The following is a 26,450-nucleotide window of genomic DNA, read 5'->3' on the forward strand; positions in this document are numbered from 1 at the left end:
GATTGCGCTGGAAGAAGAGTTGCTATCTGGAGAATTTCCCAGTAGGAACACATGGAAGTGCATGGTTGAGTAATTTCAAACAGATTTATAGAATAGTGTTATTTCAAGATGATGAAATCTGATTGAATGAAGGTCATAGAAAAAAATCAGTGGCCAGGAAGATTTTGTCTGAAGTACTGTAATGAGCTGACCCAAAACTTTATTTGAAAAAACATCAGTGTACAACACATAGCCACAGTACACTGGTTATTCTGAAGCATATGAAGATAATCTGCACTCTAGGCTAACATTAAAACATGGGGTCAACACAATAAAGTGGACAAGAGACCATATTCCCAGGACAGTGTGTTGAGTTTTCATGCCTCCCTTCCCTGGCTATTTGGCAGCACTTATCATAGCAACCTAATGTATAAACCAGAAAAAAACATGTCCAAACAAACAAACAAACAAACATACAAACTCTACTACTGCTTCTGGAAAAGAGAAACTGACCATTTGAGAAATCTGTATCCAAGTATATATGCACAGACCCTACACTCTTACCATCATTGTCATCTTGCAGATCTTGTGGTGCTACAACTAAATAGGCCAGATGGAGTGCAAGATGGTGCCAAAGGGAGTGACATATCAGAATGACATTTCACACCTTTTCCTCAAGCAACAGAGAGCAATGCAATAGCCAAAATTAATTTCACAGGTGTAAAATTTCCATTGCAATGCAGAAAGTTTCATCTTAGCCACAGGCCACACAGTGCATCTGGTATTGTGTATGGAGTACCAGCTGCATACCTTGTTAGTATTTCCATAGACCAGTAAGCATTTGACCTCAAGTCATAATAGCAGCTAGATATTCATATTCAGACATGCTCTCTCAAAGGAGACTGTTATGGTACACAGAGCAAGAACAGAAGCTATGAGATAAGAAGTGATGGACAAAATGTTCTCAGAAGACATATCAGCCACAGTAGGATAAAGTTTCCAGAAAATCCATCTCCCATTGTAGATTCTGGTGCAAAGACAGAACTGCACAACTATAGAACAACACAAAAAGAGCTTCATGCAATTGCAATGGCTGTCATCAGTAACTTGAGTGGGAATTTATGCATTTTAACAAACACTAGTTCAGCCCAGTGACTTGCTTCAAAACATGAAAAATAACTGAAGTGCAAAAATATTCCACAGTAATCATACTCTATTTCTCATCCTAACTTCCACTGGCTGTTATCAACATCATTAGACATTGTTAACAATTTTGTCCCCAAGCCACTGGTTTAGATTTTCAGTTCTGAATTTCCCTAAATTTGGTATTATCTTGAAATAATCCACGTGATACAAATTTCACGTTTAACATTATATATTTCTCTTCCACACTCAATCTAAAAATAAATGAGTAAGCAAATAAATAATCCAGAGCAGGATTTTTTTTTTCAAATATATTCCCAGCTAGAATACTGAGAGGTATTATGCTTTTAGATATTAGAAGTATATAAATATTACTCTTGCCACTGAAGATCCAACAAACTTTAGAAACTGTCAGTGTAGAGTGGGGAGAAAGACTTTCTGAGATCCTCAACAGGATGTCACTACATCTGTAAGTTTCCACGGGTCTAGAATCATAGCTGGAATGGAAGTAAGATGTCTCTGAGAAGTAAGGACATTATAGATTGGGAATGATTTAGAAACACAAAACAGTTCCTTGTGGCTCATGGACAATCACTGAAAAGTTAAAGGAGCTCTAAAGGTTACAATCTACCATCCACTGGATCACAACTGGACTTTTTCAGTACTATAATTGACAGTAGAAAATAGCCTTGTACTATTAAAACAGTATAAGTCATGTGGTAGTGTCAAAAAAGGTTGTTGTCAAATAACTACTTGATTTTTTTTATTCCTGAATCACTATTTTTCTTTAGTACATCCAAAATATTACTGTTTAGTAATCAAATAGCATAAGGAAGATTCTAACTGCTAATTGCCTTGATCTCTGAAATCAGAGCAGGGAAAAAGGATGAAAAACTCTGTTTTGAGCATCTACCTCATTTACTCATAATTGCATGAACAGATGTTTACTCTAAGAATTGTTTACTCAACATAAGATGAAGTTTACCCCATAACTTGTACTAATTATCACTGTAGGGAAATGAAATCTTCTGGTAATGTACACAACATTAACAGCAGTTTTTCCATGAATGTCATTTAAATATTCATTTATATATATATAAGAATATAGAGTAGTAAAAAATTAAACTTTATCCTATCCATTCTGATGGCTATAGTTAATGTATCTCTTTTACTCAACAACATTATATTTTCAGTAGCTGAACCTCAAAATTGCCTCTAGAGCATTCTAAAATCTTTCAGATAGAGTAGCAGAACACTGCAATTACCAATATAGATTTTTATTTTCTAAGACACGTTACAACTTTTGAAGTCAATCAAGCTTTTTAGGGTTTGCTCTAAAGTGGAGTATTTGGAAGAATTCTGTATAAAGCTGCAAATTAAACTAGATGGAATTTCTCAATACCAGTTCAAAGCTTTTATAATATTGAACAGCATCAGAATCTGTATTGACCCCTGGCATACAACACTAATCCATGGCCTCTGACTAGACTTCATGCCACTGATTATCACCCACTGGAGCTGGCCTTCAATCACTTTTCACTGCATTTCTGTATCTGCTCATCCAGTGTCAGCTTCTCTATGAGGATCATATTGGAGACAACTGAAAACATTACTGAAGTCTAAGTGGACAATACCCACTGCTCATCTGAGAAATTAGTCATTTCATCAGTCATCAGATTGGGCAAGCATTGCTTCCTCTTGCTGAGTACATACTAATTACTCCTGATGACTTGCTGATAACCCCTTCTTGTGTTTGCGAAGTTTCCAGGATTAGCTGCTCAATCTCTATCCCAGGCACTGAGGTGAGGCTGACTGGCCTATACTTCCTCGGGTCCTCCTGCATACTATTCTTGAAGACAACAGTGATATTTGCTTTCCTCCAGGCAATAGACACATCCACCAGTAGCCATAGTAATTCAAATTACCAAGAGTGGTCTCTCAGTGTCATCAGGCGGGTCTCTTAGTGCTTGTAGCATCCCATCAGGACATATGAGTATGTTGAGTTTTTTAAGTATTCCATAACCTCATTCTCTTTCACCAAAGGTCTGTCTTCAGACAAAATAGTCTTTCAGTGTCTCCCCCATTCTCTAAGATAAAGTCCTGTTCTTTTCTTATTTAAAAATTGATTTGTGATTATGTCAGAAACATCTTAAATAATTTATAGGAGACAGAATCTGTGGTGAAGAAACTTTTAATTTGTGACTGCAATGGTGGGGATCCTGCCAACAGGAGTGCACCTATGGGAATGATATTACAGCTTTTGTACCTTGTCTCCCCTCCCCCATGCTCATCCCCTCCCATGTTTTCCCACTGGCTAGGTGCTCCAGGTTCACAATCTTACTGAAGGTTTACATTTGTTAATTACATTCAGACTCCTGTTAATTATTATTCTATCTTGTTGTCAGCAAGTCACTGTCCTGCTGTTTCCAAGTTGTCTCAGAACTCCTCTTACTATCTTTACATGGTGATACTCTCCAAATCCTCTTCCATTCTGTCCAAATAATGCTTCTTTTGTTAACAAAGAGCACCGAGGACGTGTCAGGTCTTCCCAATGCCTTTTTAGACAGACAAGTTCCAACTTGCCTTCACTTCCTTGAACATGTTATGAAATGAAGTATTAGATACCTAATCATACTGGCTAAAAATAGTTACTAGCTATACCTGTATATTGCTAATTAATTTGCAATAATTACTTTCTAATTTCTGTGATGCTAGATCATGAAGGGGTGAATATGAGCCTAGGAACAAGAAGTGTGGGTAAAACGTTTTATTTATTTATGTATTTATGTAGATATGTATGTATGTATGTATTTTGTGTGCCTTTTTTTTTACTCAATCTCCAAATCTATTTTAATTTGCAATAAATAAATTTTCCCCAAGTTGAGTCTGTTTTGCCCATGATTTTTATGTATGATCTCCCTGCGCTTATCCTCATCCATAAGCTTTTTTATCTAATTTTGCCCCCTTGTCCAATTGAGGAGAAGTGAGAGAACATCTGGGTTGGTCTGGCAGCCAGCCACACCACAAAAATGAAGTAGTCAAATTAATACAATTATTCTTTGGTACACTACAGTAATTCTTACACCAAAGGTCCAAGTAATGCATCCTCTTTCTAACTGAATTTCAGAAAAGGATACAAGTGCAATACAGTTATCCTTCTGGTATGACTTAATCTGGTATTTAATGGTTAAGGACCATCAGAGAAGAAAGTGAATAATTCTCTATATTGTTCATAATTTTGTGATATCACTCAGTTTAGTTTCTTCCCTTCCATGGAAAGCATACTATATTTCTGACAATCCTTGTAATATTCTCTGTAGTTAGATGCAATTGAAGAGCTAAGCAATCAAGAATTGCATACTGTATGATGTGATAACAATAAATTATGCAGTGGTATACTATTATTATCTTGTTTGTTCTCTGTAATAATACTGAACAATTTGTAAGCAGTTGAGGTGATATTTACAGTTATTAAGATCTTTCTAAGCAGTGATAACTGTCTTGAATCATAATGATCTGCACATGGAGTTGTCCATGTGTCCTCGTGTTTTATTTTTCATATGCTGATACATAATTTTGTCAGTAATTTCCTTCATCTAGTTGTTCCTTGTCATAAGATCCTGACGCAGTTCTTCATAGTCAGTTTGAATTTGGACTTAAATAAGGATTTTTATTTTTCACTGTAACTTTTATTACATTGTTACCCAGCCTGTTTATCATGAATAGTTTAATGGAACCATTTTTTTCTACTCTCTCACTATTACTGTCCCTATGGGAAGCCAACTTTGCTCCAACTTTGCTTCTTAGCCAGTGCAAATAGTTTCTTAGGAAAAAGTTCCCAAAAATGCAATGTACAACATTTTTTTGGATACATTAGTACAAACATTAAGAGTCATTAAGAGACAACAACAGTATTTTTAATTCAAAGGTAGTCCAAACACAATTAACATAAAAAATGAAAATCAATTAATAGAATTAAAATACAGAACTTAAGCTCATATGAACATGAATTAAATCCTCTACTGATATTAACAGAGTAAAACCACCTGAAATAAATATATTCAAATACTGAGCCACACATCTGTAATATATGCAGGAAAAGGATTTGAGTTAACAGCTCTCTTTCCTACAGGGCTGCCTCTGTCAGTTTAAACCCTGCTTTCTGAGATTCTCTGAATATCAGCTCTACAGACTCCAGAAATCCTTCAAAGAAAACCTAAGGGCTGCTTTTAAATCCCAAGAAAACCCCAGGAGATTGCTACATATCTTTTCTAGGTAGAACCGAAGAATTGCAAGAACAATCTGTTCATACTGTAGAATCTCTGTATAGCAGAAGCAGCTCCAGGTTTGGATGAAGAAATATTAATAGGTGTATATTCTGAGTTACTTAATAGGCTCATTACTTTATCATGTTGCAAGTAATGCTGTGCTGCATGGTTTAAGTGAGTACCATTCAGTGGAGGACTTAAAAAATGTGTCCCTCTTTTTTTGCCTTCCTCTCCTATTCCCAGGGGTTTGATCACAAAATATCGTGTTTGTCCATTCCTTAAACAGAACTGTTTTTGAAGAAAATGAGGCATTCCACATATTCCTAAACATTTTACATCCAGGACAGTTCTTGGTCAAAACATTTTCCTGACTATGCTGCACATATTTTACATTAATATTTCAGCAAAGAAAAATTTTTCATTCCCATTGTCAATTCCCAAAGCCCTCTAAATGTTCCCTGTTATACCCTTTGTCTGAATTCCATAGCAAAATTACCATACTAATAATCTTTATAGAATAACTCAGTAACTATAAAAATTGATGGGCTTTTAAAAAGTTGGAGGAACCACTTAGCAAGAATGAATGCAAAAAATAATAGGAAATATAGGAACCTGAAGTTGAAATATTTCACATTTACAGTAGAATAATTTGAGCTTCATGTGAATGGCACATTCTTTGGTGATACACACTATAAGGATCTATCATAGTAACTTAGCTCATGGTGAGAATCCATGGTTTTCAAGCTGCTAATCAAATAGTACATATCATTAATCTTAAAGAACTGTTTACAAAGGAATTTCTAAAAACAAGTTGTCAAATTAACTGGAGAATACTACATAGAGAATGCTATATGGAGCTCTCTAGGTATCTGAAAAATATCTGGTCAGTTACGATGTCTTTAAACACATTATATAAAGAGAAAACAAAGCATGAAGAAACATAGTGATGTTTTACAGTAGATAGTTGTTCTGAAGGGTTTTTCTGTGTCAGTAATTCCACCTGTAAACTCAGCATTCTTATTCTAAAATATATTTTCTTCTTGCTGGACTAGGTAATAGCTGACAGATTCTATTTTATTTTCCATAATGAATCCTATACATTTCTAGCATTAGAGATGTCCATGTTATCAAAATATATTCATCCATATCTAATCAATTACTGGCAGTAACAAGCAAAACTAAACATGTATATGATTATATGAAATCTGTTTAAGAATATTTCAAGAGCTTTAGTGAAACTATTGAATTAGGTGGAGAAGAAATAATGCCAGTACTATTAGCACATTAAAAAAACCACACAAAAACAACAACAAAAAAAAAACCCAGTATACATTATCCTTGAGACAGTATGGTGGCCTGGAAGATAAAAGTAAGCTTCTGAGTTGTTCATCAAAATTCATCCAATTTTAAGTGCTTTTGTAAGTAAAAAAAAAAAAAATGTAGTACATTTAGTAGTACAGCACTTATTTTCTTTGAATCTCTAATTATGCTGAAATACCATTCCTCTTATCATTCACCTTAGTTAATCACCCTCAGAAATTCAATGGGGAGGTTAATATGCTCTTTAGATACCTACATGCAGAAGAGGTTGCTACTCGTTTAATTTTGGGTGTTGTAGCACTGACATTTAACATGATGATACAAGTAGCTAATCTACCACCTTTTCCAAGTAGAAAACATGCCCATTGTGCAAATGACGTTTTTTTTTGGAATTCAGCAACTGATATTTGCTGAATTTTTACAGAAAAAATGGATATGAGCATAGTGAGGCTGTGGTGAAGTGTTAAAACAGTGGCAATGGTGACAGTGGGTCACCTCCATTGGTGCAGATTTTGACAAGCATGGCTCTTGTTCATTGCTGGCAAAAATACATAGCTAACGGTGTTGACTATGTTGAAAAACAGTGATTTGTAGCTGAGAATTTGCTCTACCAACTATTATTATTGTGCTCTTTGTATCAGTAGTAGTTTCCATGGAAATAAATAGGCGGCATTACTTACAGGTACATCTATTACATACATGTATAATTTTAAAACTAAAATTACAATTTTTCATAAAATTAAAAATTATGTAACATGTGAATTTATTTTGTTTTCCAGTATCATTCAATATGTGACTGGTGTATGCTTTATTTTTATTTCGAATGTGTATGTTAATTTAAGGTTATTTTTTATGAGAACTTTCAGCAGTAATTAATTTGGTATACAGAGTAAAAGAAATTTTAGTAAATTTAAATGATAATTGAAAGTTAATGCCAGAATTGATATTCTTGTTGATTTTCTAACTGATAGTTCTTTTTCCATTAGTTTTCCTAATTCACCATTTATAATAGCTATTATAACAAGAATTGCAATTAAAAATATAGTATTCATTTTTAATACAAATACAAGTGCAAATCAGTACAGTATTTCATGCCAAATAATATCTTCTCTTTTTTTTTCTGTAATTTACATTTATTTAGCATTTTTTCTTCTCATATAGAGAGTAACAGATACACTGTCTAAGGGGATATAGGACACTCCATGTTATTCAGACTCCAACTGAATCAAACAATCATAGAAAGGCTTGGGTTGGAAGGGATATCATCTAATTGCACACCCCTTGCCATGAATAAGGTTGCTCAGGTCCCCATCCAACCTGTCTTGAAAGCTTTGAACCTGGCCTTGTACTCTCCCAGGGAAGGGGCATCCACAGTTTCCCTTTCCAGAGCATTACAGCTTTCTCCATAAAATGTTTCAAATAATAATATTAGAAAAATATTGAAGAAAAACCACCAACCACTCATCATTGAAATTGAACGTCAAGTTTTGGAATCTCAGTTTCAGAAGAATGCCAGATTATGTGGGATAAGGCCATTAAACTCCTTGGGAATCTTATCTAAGTTTCTATGTGAATAAACATTCACTGGGATGCAAATTTGGAAGGGAAGGAATGCAATTTAAACCTCTACATATATGTCTGTGAACTTGTCTTCATTTCCAGATATCAACCAAGAAGAGCAAGCCTTTTATATGTCTCCTCCTAAAAACATAAATTAAAAATTAAGTCATCAGCTTCATAGAGACTGAATGTCCTATTGTGTTATACTGTGTGCTGGAGAGAAAAGGAAGTGGAGAATTTCTTACTGTAAAATGGAATAAGTGGAATTCATTTTGCTGGGACAAAAATATTACCAGGAACATACAGAGTAAGAACATGGATCCAAAAGACAGGATTTTTCAGTGTAGTGGTTACTGAAGTAAGAAAGAGTTTGAGACTGACAGCTTCTGTGACGAGTTTGCTCCAACACCTATTTATATAAGAAAGTGGCTGTGCTTTCCCTCTATCTTCTTCCTTTCTATTTTTGATTTTTTTTTTTTAAACAAGTAGAAACTAGAGCTGATGCATCCAGCTCAGCATATGGACCCAGGCAGTTTAAATAAAAATTTGTATTTCCGGTCCTGTTTGGCCTGGTTCCATGATGAATGGTGTGGGGACCCATGGACGCGTGCCTGAGGAAAGGAGAATGGGGAAAAGAAAAAGAGAAGGGAGATGGACCTAAAAACAAAACAGCAGCGACAATCTGAGGAGGAGAAGGTATTTACTAAATAAGATATAGGAACACAAAATAACACAATATAATACAATATAATTGAAATTGAAGCTAGTAAATCAAATAAAGAGAGAAATTACATGAAACAGAAGGCCTTAAGCTGAAGCTAAAGGCGAGATGGCTAGGAAGCTCCCACTGCTGAGATGAGCAGCAAGAAGAGGATGTCTTGGGACTTGTGTGCAGTTGTAACTTTCCCTCTGGAGGGAGAACTGGAATGCAAAGTCCTCTGGGGTATGTAGTTCTTCTCTTCTGAGAACCAGATACCCAGAAATTCGGTAGACTATGGACTTGGAACATTAACTCTTTAACTCCCAGTGCCTCACATGATGTTATGATGTGGAATACAGACAACAAAAATCATAAAACCATGACATGGTCACAGGCATTTTGAATGAAAATTAGTACTGACAGTAACTTTGATTCTTGCTGTTAAGGTGGGGATTCATTGTTTATTCTAAGCTTCTAGAATCTGTATAATGTGTATCCTGAGATTATGAACCAAATTTGGGAAACAATGTGACACTGGAAACAGTGTTTATTAAAGGCTAATCTAGGTATGAAACAAGGCATGTTCTATGTCAGAAAACAGCATGTATGGAGAGACAAACAGGAAGACAAGAAGGCTAATCTTTGGTTTTAGCTTTTGTGGTTGGTTTTTTTTTTTTTTTTTGCTTCTCTGGTTGAACAATTTAGCTAGTCCAGTGACTGAGAAGACTTCATAGAGCTTGATGTCTGGAATTGCTAACCAGCACATGTGAGTGCTGTCAGTCTATGTTTAGCAGTGCCAGAGATCCAATCCTGCAGGAAAAGCTGCAGCAGCTTCCATGCACAATTTGTACAAGGTCTTGGAGAATGAAATGCTTTTTCAGTACAGGCATGTGGCAAGTCCTGCAGGATTATCTATTTTGTGGCCAGCTGGCCCAGTGGAAGTAATGACTCTGCAAAGGTTCAGTGCTAAAGCAAGGAGACATGCCACTCATCAGAGCATAAGTGCTGTCTCCAGCATTGTGGAGTTGCACTTGATTCCATCCTTTGAGAGAGTGGAAGTAGAATACCACTGTTAGTAGTACCAGCTAGAGTTGCATAAAGTGAAATGCTCATCACTTTCTGCTGTATCCTCATCCATTTATGGGAAGGACATTTCCTACAGAGTGACAAAACTTTCACACAGTGGAAAAAATAAGTTGGACTCATCACAGAGCCTGAGGCAATTACAGAAACACATCTCAAATGGTGAGAATACTTCTCAGTGGCAGAAGCAGCAGAAACAACAGCAGCTTATTATACCAACAAGAACTAAACAGGGTTTTCAGCCAAAAAAAATTGACAGACCAAAATATTTCTCTTTTTCTCTAAGAACATGGAAAGCATGTCTCATGGACTTAAGTTAATCTCATTCTTTATGTTCTCAATAGAATGATTCAAACACAAAATATAAGAGGAGGAAATTCATAGATTAGTCTTTCACTTTTAAAATGGTTCAAGCCTTTGGTTTTATTACAAATAGCTGCCATTTTGATGCTTTCATCACAGTCCCTTCCACATGCTTTCAGTTTATAAAGACAAATCTATTTACACGTTAAAATTAAAGCAGTTGGGTATTGTGTTGAACATAAATAAGCACTACAGAAGTACATCTGTCACCATACCTATGTTTATCAATTTTCTGCCAGTGCAGTTTGTGCATCAGTTGGAATAACATACAGAGCAGCCGAATCTATCTTGAAATCTTTAAGTGGACTGTGATAATGGGTCTGAAGGGTCAGTCACAATTTTTTAAGTACTGCCTATTTACTCTCTTGGTCACAACAAGTCTAAATGAGTATGTAGAATAGAATATCCAGGTCCAAAAGGGTTCAGAAGACTTCATTTATCTAGTATGCAATCTGTTAACTTTATACTGGAAATAATGAAATAAAACCACCTGTAAAAGTCAAAGGGATCAGTATTCAGCCTTATGATCAAACCAGTTTCATAGGAAGGGTTTTGCTTCTCTTGGAAATATTCAGAGAAAACAATTTCAAAAGAATATGCCTAGAAAATAAGTCTTAGAGAAAATGGAATTCGCTTGTAATTGTTTCCTTTTTTTTCTTTTCTTTTTTTTTGGTTTAGTTTAGTTTTGTTTTGTTTTTCTTCCTGTACATTTTGGAAGGCTTATTAGCATTTTGAGTGTTATACATTTGGGTTTGAATAAAACGATCTCTTTATACTGAAAGATCAATGGGATTTTTCTCTAATTGACCAGCTAGCTCAATGTTTTCAGTAAATAACATGATGTACTGCTGTTTTAATGTAGCAAGATTACTATGAAGTAAGCAATGGAAAGCTGTATAAAATATTTGCAATGAGTTAGAGCCAAAAAAATGATTTCCTTGCTTTTATAGTGAAGAAATTGCTAAAGTGTAGCATTATAATAGGATCTTATTTTCAATTTAACATTATCTCATTTATGGTTAGACTGAAGAACAATGCAGTCTCATTGAGATAAGGTAAAAGACTTGTAGGTGACAGGAAGAACAGTTCATAACTGTTAAGGTGATAGCAGAGGATGTAGTCTTCATGATTAGTAGTTCTGAAGAAACATGTAATAGTTTTGAAGAATGTTAATATTGAATAAATTTAAAATATTTGAGTACTTAAAGACCTATTCTCCTTCATTTATACTTACATTTTACATTCCTTTTATCTTAACTTCGTTTCATAGCAAAATGAAGACAAGAAACATTCAGAGGACATTCTAGTTTTCAGGAAAATAAGCTCTCATCTGAGAAGTAACATAGAGATTCCTTATAGATCTTTAAAATATCTTAGAGAACCATAATTAGTAGGTACAAAAGTTGCAGTTTTGATTCCCTTAAAGTGAACAGAATTTTGCCAAGGACCACTGTGTGTGTTTGTTTTTGTTTGTTCATTTGTTGGTTTGTTTTCTTTGAGACAGCATCATAGAAAGTATTTTGGATCCTCTATTAAGAAAAATTCTTAGTAGGAGTTTTACTTTCTGGAAGATCATTTCCAAAAAATATCTAGAAACATTTATTAAAGAAATAATTTCTTGCATCAAACTTGCCTTTCAGATTAAGGCTGCCTTTTTAAAAGTTTAATGTGTTAACTAAAATTTTCTTTCATGGCCTCCTCCTATGCTGACTGTCATCAAGGTATTTGCCACATATTTCAGTTTTTAAGAATCCTGTGAATACAGAATATATTTTTTTTCAGGCCCAGATCTCATTTATACATTACACTACATCAGTCCTGCATGCTGAGAGGAGGGAAGTGACATTTGCATGTAGCTTAAAGGAAAACTGTTCTCATTTCACGAAGTCCAGTTTTCTAAAAGTTCACACATTAGGGATCATTTGTCAACTGAGATAGGGGATGACATTAAAAAAGTGTTTAATATCAGTTGGCATTTTGTAGGGAAGCAATCTGTGCAATATATCTCAGTGCAAGAAACTATGCAAAATTTTCCAGCACTATTTGCTTGTGATTTCAATGAAGAAAATACAGTAATTCTATTAATTCTCTGTTTTTGTTTTTGTTTTCCTGGAAATTTTATTACATTGTAATCTGCTGTGGAGTTTGTACATGTTCCTAGAAAGCAGTGATGTAAACAATATACTGGACTAGACAACTGCTTGATACCATTTATACTCATCTCCTCTTACATCTGTATGTGCATAATATATTTTTTAACCTTTCTTAAGAAAAGGTCAGGATTAAAATAACAATATTACATACACATCATGTTGATACTGGTTAAAGAAGTAAGTTAACATTATGGAAAATTTGAGACATTTTATCAGTGAGGATGACGGAAATAAGGTTTTGAAAATATTGAGATTTGAGTGATTTAATTTCAATTTAATTAAGAGGTAGATTACTTTGTATGTTCTAAGAGTGAGAATAAATTGTGAGCTATCTTGAGATCTGATTGTATGTGATTTTCTATATTTTTTACCAGACTTTACCAGATTTTTTTTACCATATTTGTAATCACTTTCTCTTTAAACTTTTGATGCATGAGGCTTACAAGAATTTCAACTGATCTGACTCAAAATAGGAAGTAAAAATTATATAGGAAAACTACCCTTTCCTTCCCAAGCCCCCAAAATAAAAACCTCAAATTAATAAAAAAAAGCAAGAAACAACTAACCACTCGAAAAGTAGAACCCACCTAAGATATATATACTATAATGCATCACAGAATAACAGAATAACAGAATCATAGAATCACAGAATAACAGAATCACAGAATGGGTGGGTTAGAAGGGACCTTTAAGATCACTTAGTTCCAACTCCCCTGCTATAGGTAGGGACACCTCCCTCTAGACCAGGTTGCTCAAAGTCCCATCCATCCTGGCCTTGAGTGCTTTCAGGGAGGGGGCATCCACAACCTCTCTAGGAAACCTGTTCCAGTGTCTCACCACCCTCACGGTAAAGGATTTCTTTCTGATATCTAGTCTAAATTTACCCTCTTCCAATTTAAAACAATTTCCCTCATCCTGTTCCTACATGGCCTTATAAGAAGTCCCTCCTCAGCTTTCCTGTAAGCTCTTTTCAGAATCTGGAAGACTGCTAATAAGGTCCCCCAAGAGTCTTCTCTTCTCCAGGCTGAAGAGCCCCAACTCTCTCAAACTGTCCCCATAAGGGAGGCTCTCCAGCCCTCTGATCATGTTCATGGCCCTCCTCTGGACTATTTCAAGAGCTCCATGTCCTTCTTGTGCTGGAGTCCCAGAACTGGACAAAGTATCCTAGGTTGTGTCCCACAAGAGCAGGGTAGAGGGGCAGAATCACCTCCCTTTACCTGCAACACACATTGTGATTGGTCTTCTGGGCTGCAAGCACACACTGCTGGTTCATGTTGAATCTTTCTTCAACAGACACTCCAAAATCCTTCTCCTCAGGGCTGCTCTCAAGACATTCTCTGCTTGACCTATATCTGTACTTGGGATTGCTCTGATCCAAGTGTCAGACCTTGCAATTGGATTTTCTGAACTTCATGAGATTGGCATGGGCCCACCTCTTAAACCTGTCCAGGTCTGTATAGCATCCCTTCCCTCTAGCATGCCACCTGTACTACTCAGCTTGGTGTCATCTGCAAACTTGCTGAGGCTGCACTTGATCCCACTGTCCATGCTGCCTACAGAGATTTTAAGTAACACTTGTCCCTGCACTGATCCCTGAGGAACACATTATTGGTCTCCACTTTGGTCTTTGAGCTGTTGGCCAAAACTCTCTGAGTGCAACTATCCACTCAGTCAATTCCTTATCTGGCAAGTGGTCCATCTGTTAAATCAGTTTTAATTCAATTTGGTGACCAGGATGCTGTGTGGGACAGTGTCAAACGCTTTGCACAAGTCCGTGTAGACAACGTCATTTGCTCTTCCTTTATCTGCTGATGCTGTATATATGTATAAATGTTATTGCATTTTTGGGCTTCTGAGAATACTGAAAATAGATTAACTGGAAAAATGAAATTATTTCACAGGGGCATGTACAGATTTATATTTCGCTTTCAGCTGTCTGGAGAATAAGTACAGCTTTTAAATTATGCATTTACACACGTTAAAGCTTTTGTGATTTGAAAACTTTAACCCTAATTGATTTATTTTGGTTCAAGAACATAAATTAAAGAGACAAAGTAAGGAGTTTTGGAAAAAACAGATTTACAAGACACTATGTTTAGGAGGAATAGAAATAATAATGCAGTGCTAAAGATAAAAGTTAAATCTGAGGAAGATTGATGTGGATAAAGGAAGCCAAGTTGTCAGCACTGATTAGTAAGATGTGAACCAAAGAAGCATCAGATTAGAAATCAGGTAGGAAACTGAGTTTGTAAGCACCTTCACCTGGAGGATGAACACAGGAATAGCAGAATGACTCTGGCATGGTATAATTTATCCCTAACTCTACAAATTTATTCCTGAAGCCTTCTTTTTATTGCTGAAGACTTCTTGTTTTTACATTCCTATGAACAAACACTCAAAAATATTTGGTGAAGCATTCAAAAATTTTCTGTTGCTAAATATTTGACAAAGAATAAAAACTAATTTTTATTTAATTCACTGCCAAAGCTTTTGCCCTCCTCTAAAACAGTTCATGACTATTTGTTGGCATTTTTATGAAAAGTTACACTATACTAGAATGTGCTACTGTTTTGAAGACTCCTCTATTTTACCAGCCACTGTCAGCATTCTGAAAGACAGGTGTCTCCAGAAAGTACTTACAATTTGGAGGGCTGTTTTGAATTTTTACCTGGAAATATCCATGTTTGATATGCAGACATAGACATACATATAGGCATATAACTGCATTATCATGTTGATGGATAGTATGCTTGATAATAGCTCTAATGGTGTAGGTTCTACTCACATACTTAAAATTCAACTCTGACCTATGAGAAACAGGCATCGTCTGATTACCTGTTTTTTTAATTTTTTTTAAATTAAAAGGAATAATACTTAAATTAAAAATGAAGTATTTTTCGACCATGTTTTGAGTACTATTTACACAAGTATTATAATATCCATGTTGCACGTAGAGTATATTATTTAGTTTCAAATGACGGTGTCCTATAGACTGGAATTGGAAGTGTTTAAATAGGTCAGGCAGAAATTGTTCCATTTTGACAGATAAACTACCCAGGAAAAGCCTGCAGACACTGGGGTAATCATGAGGACTTAGTCTACAGATTTGGCCAATACTGTCAAGAGACACAACTCTATGGATGGATAATAGATGCTTTGTGATCCAGAGATAGCCTTTAATATCTAACATTTTAAATTAAGATATAATTTAATGGCATTCAAGATGTACAGGGAAAGTATAATAGTAGGCAGTAGTGATGTGAAGAATGGATTTCTGTTGAGTGGCAGAGGTTCACTGTCTTCTTTCTAATCAGAACTGACTGACTGGTAGTAGACAGAATCCAATATCTTGGAAGAATGTATATTGTGTTCTTTTGCTAAGGGAACTTTTAATGGGCTTCTACCAACGCCATGCCTTTGAACTTCTCAGAAAATATTAATGGTATCGAATTTCAGCCAGTTCTCTGTTTTTCTCTGCTGAGGTTTCAGAACACACCTCAACTATTTTTCAAAAACAAGAGCATGAGTGACAAAGCATTTCTAAAACATTTGAATGAATTCAGACACTGAACGTTATGGAAGAGCTGGAAAATATATCTGCCAAATTATGCTTCTATATCTGATATCTACATCAACAGTATGTTTGGACTCTGGAAACTCCCTTTCCCTGTTATTTTGCAACATTCTGAACAGAAAGAAAGAGACAACTGAAAGCTGTCATCACCCCACTTCTTTCTATTCTGGTGATGTACATGTGAAAGACTACTATAATGAAATTAAACTGCACACGTGGTGTATTCATTAATACAATTCTTGGAGCAGTTCTGAAGATCAACACTGTGCAGATTGTGATATTCACTTTACAACCGAATGAATTCTTTGGTGCATTTCTTCGAACAGTGGTTCGTATTAGTCAATGAACACAGTGCCCTGGCAATTATTCAAAATCAAAATCTGCACAGTATTTGTTACATATGAATTATCTATTTATTATAAAAATGATCAGGTGTTGAAAACAGTTTTCAGTAGAAGAAACCTTGCAAGTATATGTAGAACCTCCCATTGTTTGTCTTTCAGTATATAGATTTTAAAAAACAACTGTGTGCAAAATTACAATACACAAAAAATAATCTTGCCTATAGTATAAAATAACAATACTGACAATATTGGAAATGCCATAATTTGTTCAGTAACCTGTCTTTTGGCTGCTGCTTGGTGATATGTATGAGGCTTGCTCCAAAAATAATGTCTCCTGTTTTATGATGCTGGCTCACATTGTCAGAGGTGTCTGTTAGTAGTACGGCAGTAAAGATTAAACTTTCCCACCAATATTCAATTTTATTTTGTTGTTGTATGAGAAATGGTAGCAGCAGTCTCATAAAACAGTAATTGACATGTAAGTATAGATGAAGTAAAGGTGTGTCATTAAATTCCCTCATGAGGAAAAAATGGCACCCACTGACATCCAGTGTTGTTGCCGAACATCTGTGGAGATAACAGTGGATGTGAGCACAGTGACACAGTGGGTGGTTTGTTTCAGCAGTGGTGACGTAGGCACCTTTACTAGTGCAGATATATACAAGCGCAGCACGCAGGCTCCTGTTCAACACTGGTGAAAATGCATGGCTAATGGAATAAAAATCTTCAGCATCCAGCTCTGGTAAACTAAAACATCTTGCATAGTAAAGCTAGAAGCAGTTCAAAGAATAATGTTTATCACAGCATAGTTATGTTGAACATCAATAGCTGTTGTTTAACATCAATGCACAGTAAAAAAAAAGAAGTGAAAGAATGTGAAAGGCTTTCTTAGGTTTCTTCAAAATCTAAACCAGCATGAAGCACATGACATATAAGTAAAAGAGAATCAAAATCAGCGTGGTTCAAAGTGAATTACTCAAATCATATAACAGCTGACTGCTGTTCTGCATTTTTTTTCCATATGAGGCCACGATGGTATCTTATTTAGCAGTCAGACATCTCACTGAGAACTTTCAATCACAAATGCCCAGCTACATCCCTTCATAATGAGGCTTTGGGGGTCAATGAAAGAAGGGACAGACTCTTTAGCAGGTACTGTTGTGATAGGACAAGGGAAAATGGTTTAAAAATAAAAGAGGGGATATTTAGATTGGATATAAGGAAGAATTTTTTTTTTTAATGAGAAGGGTAGTGAAGTATTGGAACAGGTTGCCCAGAGACATGGGGGAAACTAAAGTGTCTCTGAAGACTTTCACGGTCAAGCTGAACTGGACTCTGAGCACCTGATCTAGCTGCAGGTCTCACTATTCATTGAAGGAGGCTTGGATTAGATGACCTTAAATGGTCCCTTCCAGCTCAAATCATGCTTTGATTCTATGATAATAATAATATAATGACCTCTTAAAATAGATTTTTTTGTCCTTTCCTTTTTTCAGAGTTTTTTCAGAATTCCATTCTTACTATGGTCAGGCATCTTGTGCTATCTGAACTAAATGCAATTATAGCCAGCCTATTCACATTTGTGCTTTTGCCGACAATGAAACAGTTTTAACAGCTTTGTTTTCTAAGAGTTTCCCTTATATCAGATTTAGAGAGTAATCATACCTCTTCTCAATATTTATTTTACTCATAAAAAAAGCTGTACTCTTCTACCAGAATCCTGGTAGAATATGGTGGACTAGAACTTTATAATTTTCCTGATCTGTTCTGAATGAGGCATTATAGAATGGTGCAGATACATCCCTACTTCTTTTGGAAATGTATTGCCTGCAGCATCCTAGGACTGGATTTGCCTTTTACATGGATTCATCTCATTATTTGAGGAATTTGATTTCACTGGAAGGAACAATTATATTAAAACAACATTGAAATAAGCTGATTCCCATCCTGTTATTATGTGGACTCATAAACAGAGTACATTTCTCACATACATGTTTTCTTCATTATGTATCATATTCCATCTTTTTATCATAAAAATAGACTTTTCTGTTTAACACTTTTGTTTTCTCCAATAGATTTAACATGATGATCCTCCATTTGTGAAATTAAAATGTGGATTGAATATAAGCATTTAGGAAGCGCAGAATAAATTTTATGTAACAAATTTGGAGTCTGTTTTGAACCACTACATAGGATATGTCATCTCTTAGTAAAGTTTTCAGAAACATACCTCAAATTACTTTATATAGATGAGAACACATTGACAACTAAGGGAATTATCAATTTATCAATAATATTATTAGTTAAAAATAAGAATAGAAGGTGAGTGTATCCATAGCAAGCACACAAATAAGCAAATATCAAATACATATATTTTAAATTATAATGTTAAAAAGAATATTGATCTACATTAACATTTCAAAGCACATGTCTACCAAAATCAGGTAAAATTCCACTGATTGTGAAAGGAAAAGAGTATACTAAATGAATCCCCTCTTTTATTTTGAAACCTTTGTAATAAAAGTGAAGAATGAAAAAGCTTTTAAATGCAAACTACATGAATAAGAATAACTACAGACTGAAAGGACGATGTTTCTCCTTAATGATCACTGTAAAATAAAACACTCTTCCTCTTCCCCATCCCAAAAAACGAACCTTATTTCCACAGATTTTAGAAGGAAATCATAGTTAATAATAGGATAATATCAAGTATCAGCAATATCATATAGTTTTATTTAAACGCAAAACAAATATATTGGGTAATTCAGGAACACTGGTGACAAAGAAATCTGAAATAATACTGGGACTGGAGTCTAAACAGCTGCATCTGTCTTCACAATACGAAAGACTGCTTTCAGTGATTAGTAGAGGGTAAATTCACTGGTGTCTGATAATTTTATTACTGCATTTTATGACTAAAACACTTATGAAAATAATCATGGTAAGAAATTTAAAAGATAAGGGAGTATAGGCATGAAACAAGAAAGAAGGAAAGAATAACTGTAGGTAAATGCAGTTTTATAAAGGCATTAATGGATAAAAATGATACAGAACAGTAGACTGAGATGGAAGACTTTAATAGAGGTAGAATATATTACTTTTTCATTTTGATCTTACCAAATAAATAAAATACAATGAAGGGTTGAACCTGACAGAAGGGTTGGAATTATCACTAAAATTAGTAAAACAGGAGATCTAATTAGAGAAGAAATGGAAAGGAAACATGCTTGAGCAAAGAAGGTAATACTGAAAACAAAAGGAAATAGTGAAAGAATGGTGTATACCATATATTTAAACACAATTATGCCATAACCATAGTCTGTCTGAATGATAGAATTAATATATAAAATAGCACTAAGTCTCCCAAAACCAAACCAAAACCAAAAATAAAAAAAAAAACAAAAATTGATCCTCCAAAACCAGCTTTTGCTATGTATATGTAGAAGATGGATCAACAGCAAATGAAGTTTTACACATAAGAATGGCGATTTGTTAATAAAAACTTGATATTAATGTTGAAAATTTCTAGGTTTTTTTTGTGTAGATATTTTGTCTGTTTATTTGAATAAACTTATTATGTTACATCCAGAAGTTATTTTATAAGTTTAGCAGTTCCCTTTATCATTGTGCATTAATTTGTTTCATTTTTAGTACATTAGTAATCCTTTTATTTCTTTAACCTGTGATTCAGTTGATACCAATATCAAGAGATGGTTAAGAAAATATGAAAAAAAATAGGTAATTATTTTATTACTTGCTGTAAATTAAGTGGGCATCTTACTTCACCTGCTCCTGAACTAGAGAAGAAATGTTAAATGTATAACGACAGAACCTGAAACTCCATTATATGCAGTAGAATGTGCCTGTGTAAATTAAACTATTGCTTTTTAACGATTTATTTATTATTGTGACTTACAAGACAAGAAAGAAACAGATGAGAGAGATGAAGAAAGTGAGCAGAGTGGTGACTGAACAAAATCAGTTTTGATGATGTTTAACTACATCCCCTAACAGGAAAGCATCTTAAGTTGCACTGCTTTAAATTCAGTATCTCTCATTATTATACTTGCTTACAATTGTATAAACTTACTTGTACTGATTAAAGACTTATTGTTAAAAATATAAAATACATAAAACGAAAATAGTAATATTAAAAATGCACCTAATTTGTAACAAAGCAAACTATCGCAAATACATTCAGCTTGCAAAACAAATGCATAGGAAAATATTTAATGTTAGCATGGTTTGATAAGGAGTGCTTTCATCTCTAAAAAACATCAGTTCACAACCACCTAGTAATACTGAAAGATCAAATAGCTCAGTAGTGTGAATGAAGGTAAGGATTACAAAGTGAAATATTAACATTCCACTGTTTTTTAACTATATAGGATATTTCATGGGGTTTTTTTTGTAGAAAAAAAATAAAAAAGAGCTGACTTCTTTGAGTCATTTAAATATTTGCTATTCAGTTAATAATAATAATAAGAAAAAATAATCAGAAAAAGACCAAAGCTGTCTGGTTAGGCATTTCAGCCACTGGCAACTGGTATACGGGTAAATGGAAAGCACCTTCACATCTAGCTCACCTTCAGAGCTCTTTATTTATTTGTCCTCCTTTCTAAGAAAGGAGAGATCATGTTCTTATGTGGATAACTAAAATCATCGTTCCCATCACATTCTTGTCAGCCTGCAGCCTACAGATGAATCTGTCAGCACAGACACTTCATCTTTGCCAATGTAAGTGTTCTCCCACTGGGAACTATTTTGAGCTGCACACAAATAGCCAACAGTGCTGAACAATATAAACTGATAATACGTATCTTCAGCACTCTACACAACCAACAGTTCATCTAACTCAACATCTCCCTTTCCTCTCTTTAGAGATCAGATGTCTGGGTTTTAGGCTATCTTTTGGTTTCCATTTTTTTTTCCTGTTTTTAATTATGTGAACTGCAGTTCATTCCATGCTTCCCTTTTCCATTCACTCCAACTTGTTGCCTAAAACACATTCATATTTTTCCTTAATCTTATTCTCAGAATGAAACTCTGAGGATATATAAAGTATGTGAGATATATATCTACCTCCAATCTGCATGAGAAAACCAATAGGCAGAGTAAGAATGAAGATTAGAAAAGTGATTAAATGAAGTAAGAATGTAAGATACCTCTTAATACCATCTAACATTTCAAGTGTTATAAACTCAGGGCCTCATTAAGATTTCTGTTTCCATAAACCAATTCTTACTCCTTATTGCCATTTGCTCCCTTGGATGTGAGGGAATGTCATGGAACAGCATCACAGAAGGGTCAGGTTCGGTATTAGGACACAGAGTGGTCAAACACAGGAACAGACTCTCCAAAGTAAGTGATCATGACACCAAGGTGAAGAAGAGTTTGGACAGCTTTTGAATTTTGGGGTGATTTTTGTGGAGTGAGGAGTTGGACTCAGTTATCCTTGTGGGTCATTTCAATCTCTGAATATTCTACAATTCTGTGATTGCAATTGTTTTATTCTTCTTACATTCACAGCCACTTCTGAACAAGTTACTAAATGTTGTATGAAGACCTATCTGTGCTGGTTTTTTTTTTTAACTTAACGCTTAATAATTTGATTAACTGGGCTTGAAAGGATAAGTAGCATCATCAGAAAGCCCCTTCTTTATACCATTACTTTCAACTCTTAAAATAAAAAAAAAAGTGAAAGTGTTATCACATTCTTTGCTTCCAAAAAGATCAATTTCAATTAGAATGGGCTTAGTAATCATAAAATAATGTAAATTCAACATGCTGCCTCTTCATATGGACATGACTCTTCCTTTTGTATAAACAATATTTCAGTTCTAAGCAATAAAACATTACCTGCTTACAGCAGTTGAATAGATTTAGATTGCCATAAAAGAAAAAGTAAATTTTATGTTAATCAGAAATACTAAAGATCCATCAAGGAAATGCTGTATTTGTTCTCTTTTACATTATTTTTAGACTGATCATCACTAGGGGTGATATACCATTTTATTTGTTTGTTTGTTTTTTGTTTTGTTTTGTTTTCAGTTAGAATTGTCTTGCAAGCTTACTTGTATAATGTTAGTCTACTACAGACTCAAATATAAGTCTTTGGAAGATACATTTTTTCTTTAAAAGAAAATACATAATAATTCTCTGCTGAGTGATACTACTAATACTGTTAAATGTTGACACGTTTATAAATATTTTCTTATAGTTATATAGCTTAATTAGTTATATGAATATATATATATATAAGTTATAGTTAAGTTTATCGAAAAACTTCCATCTTAAAATTGTGAGACCTGGACCTTTTTATTGTAGAGTCTGTGTTCCTATTATTTAAGTTATATTTCATGATATAAAATGCAAGTATTTCCTATTAATGCACTAAAAATGCTAGTTCTCATGTTTAAGGAAGGAAGAAAAATACTTTAACAGTAGTCACTGATTTTTGACAACTCTTTTCTGACTGGAAAAAGCTGAGCTCATGAACATATTGAAGGAACTACAGTATGAAGAATTTCATTGCAAAAAATCCAGGAAATGCTAAGCAGTCTTCAGTCATGACAGTTACTGTGGGATAGACCCCCTTGGTGACTTGGTCAACTTTAGTTGAAAATAAACTGGAATCTGGATCCTGGGAATACAGATCAAGATGGTCTTTTGGAGTTCCTTTTACGATACATACCAAATGAAAAGGTAATGAGCAAATACACTAAATGCAAGTTTTTAATTGGTCAAAATTTCTGGAAATCACAGTAGGAAAATTTGAGGTGCATATTTTACATAATGTGATTATTTCTACTGCTTTTGGGAGTGAAGAGCTTTGGGAGTAGCAGAGCTTACCTTAATGTGTAAAATCCCTGCCAGAGACAGACCCTCATGGATAGCATATTTCAAAAGAACAGCAAACCTAAATTGCAGGGTGTGAAAGACAGAGACTTTTTTTTGTCTCAAAGCTTGCTTCGTGAGGCCTTTCTGGTGATAAGACTCTAAGTGAGAATTGCAGGTTATCTAGGTGTGTGTCACCATGCCACAGTGCCTCTGCTTATTGTTGTAAAGATAAGCAGAAGCAGGGAGAAGCCTGTCTTTTTTGGGGTTTGGCTTGGAGAAGCTGATCACTGCAAAAGACGATAACGCTTGTGCTTGGCAACGAAGGTACCACTCCCTGCTGGCTTATCTGCTGGGCCAGGTATGTCACACTAAAAGAGAGAAAAGAAAAAAACAACTGAGAAATGGAGGATAAAAGGCCTTCACTAAACTAATGACTTTGGAGAAGAACTCACAAATAAAAAAATCTTTGACATCGAACTCCCAAAGAGCAAATTGAGAATTCCATGGGGGGAGAAACTCTTTGGACGAACCCCTTGGCCTGCTTGCTGCTAAGCTTGCCGGCTTTTTCCCATCCCCCGTGGTGACCAGAGTGTTCCTGAGATCAACGGACCTACTACAAACCTCGCTGGACCCACAGTGGTGATTATATCTCTCTTGCTTTCTATCAAGACTCCTTGCTTTTTATCCTTTTTCTATCGCCCACCTTCCCTTCCCTGTATCCATAAGCAACTAGTATTTGTAATAAATTCATCAGGCTAACATTTTGACCCATTGTGTCTTAATCTCATCATCGGGCATACACATAATCAGAGAACCTCGTCTCTCTCTTTTATATTGGAGCGTGACACAGGGATCTTTGCATCGAGCAATTTGTGAGTGGGGTATTACATCTCCTGAATATGTATCTTGCAGTGATGCCTTCACCTGGATCAGGTGAGACTCCCCTGTCTTCTGTACTGCTTAGTTCTTATCCAACTAGTTCTGACATAATCAGTGTCACACTTGCAGAACAGTCTCCACTGATCATTTACAAGTTTCTTTCCTATGTGCAATGGTAAACACTGTATCAGCAACATTCTGGAAGTCTCTTAGATGGCCAGATTCTCCACTCAGGATGTTAATCTACCCACTGAAACATCTTCCAGCAGCGCAGTTAGAATTTCTCATTTGGAGACTTTTGCAGTAACTCAAGTACTTGAGTACTTCATTATGAATTAAGGATTCAGTTACTAACTTGGTCTCACGCCAGGACACCATCCCAAAGTAGTCCTTTGTTGTTTTATCTATGCAGATGAATAACTGGGAAGGTTCTAAGTCAGGAGAGGAGTTAATGACTTAACATGCATGTAAGTGAAGCCATGACACAACTACAGCATAATTTCAGCTATAGGGAAGAATTGATTTTTATCTTAAAACTCATTTGTACAACAGGACTAAGCTGGAACATACAACTATGTAATGTCAGTGTCAGTGTATGCCTATATGCTATGCTAACTGTATATGGTACTTGGTATCCTGTTGTTTGTTTGTTTGTTTGTTTTGTTTTTTCCAGTTATAATTTACATAGACCATTATAAAACATCACACACCTAGATATCTGTAGGTATACAGCAGTGTAGATATATCTATTGAAGTAGTCTTTTGGATCATTGAATAGAAGTGCTACAAGACTGTGGAGACTGAAAAATATAGAAGACCAGAATATTCAGAGTATTTACTCTCAGCTTAGTTGACACATTTTGATATCCAATTGAGTTTAATACTGTAATTATACCATGAACAAACTGTATCATGAGAACAGATTTATTTACAATATTGATTTCCATCAAAAGGATGCTAAAAAATAAGGAAAATCATGCAACTTAGCATAAATGGCATTTGTTAAGCATTCTTCACTGTACAGAAAATGTGTTTAAATGAATATTGAATCAAACGGCCCATGGAAGAACTTGATTGAAATTGAAGTTTAAGAAATGAAGTGTACTCACACTAAGAGACCTCTATATTGAAAATGGTTCTGTTGTATCAACAGCTGAGTTTTATCACACTTAACGGACTATCATACAGCACTACATATGTCTACATTGCCTTTCAGCTGTCAGTTCAGCTTCTAGTTATTCACTTTCTGAAATTTTTCCCAGTTTGGACATTATCTTTACTACTCTGAATAGTTTAACAGAATCAGCAACTTCTGTCTTTATACTCACCTCCCTTTTCAGGATTCATGTGCATATGTTGAACATCAAAGGACCCAGCACAGATTTCTATGGAAATTCTGCTGTGAACTGCCTTCCATTGCTGTTGTTCATTTACTCCTTTCATCTGCTCTGCTTCCTTTATTTTTTATATATATTTTTTTGCAATTAACCTTTGCTTTACAAGTACTTGTTGTACTTGTTCCTGATTACTACTCTAAAAAATCTTGGTTGAGGTATTAGTGAAAGCACTGTGGAAATTTAAACAAATGATAGTCAGGTCTCCTTTACCTAAATGCTTGAAAGTCGTACCAAAGAACTCCAGTAGGTTTGTGACATCCTGTATTAGTCATATATCCTTCAATTCCAGTATTTATTCATCCATAATTCCCCTGGAGCACTGTTTTAGCCACTTTCTAGTCCTCTGATACTGAGTCAGTGTTCTACACACCACAATATGTAGTTTGATTGTTTTACACTGGAGTTCCTTAGAACTCTGGGGCAGAAGCCATCTGTTCCTGGTGATTTGCCAATGCTCAAATAGTCTTCTTGATCCATACTCTTTTTTGTCACTAATTCTGTCAACATGGATGCAAAACAAAACAAAACAAAAAAACCCCACAAACCTCAAAAAATCCCCAACAGACCTAAACAACAAAATTAGTCAAACAACCAACCAGACAAACAAACAAAAAATACCCCAATGCTGTAAGTTTTATTTACTTATAATATTCTTTCTATACTTCTGCTGTTCTATTACCTCTGAAGTTTATCTGCTAATTCTCCTTTTCTCTAAGAAAAATACTGTAGTTTCAGTTTTTTCCCCATTTCAAGTTGTTCTTCAGATGGTTTTTTGTTATTTGCTGGCCCACATTACTGTCCACATACTTTGCCTGCTGCAGTTTATGACATTTTTTTGGACACATTC

This window comes from Cyrtonyx montezumae, unplaced genomic scaffold, assembly GCF_038088225.1.
Source record: "Cyrtonyx montezumae isolate F1298 unplaced genomic scaffold, pur_monq_1.0 scaffold_8, whole genome shotgun sequence".
Classification (NCBI taxonomy): domain Eukaryota; kingdom Metazoa; phylum Chordata; class Aves; order Galliformes; family Odontophoridae; genus Cyrtonyx; species Cyrtonyx montezumae.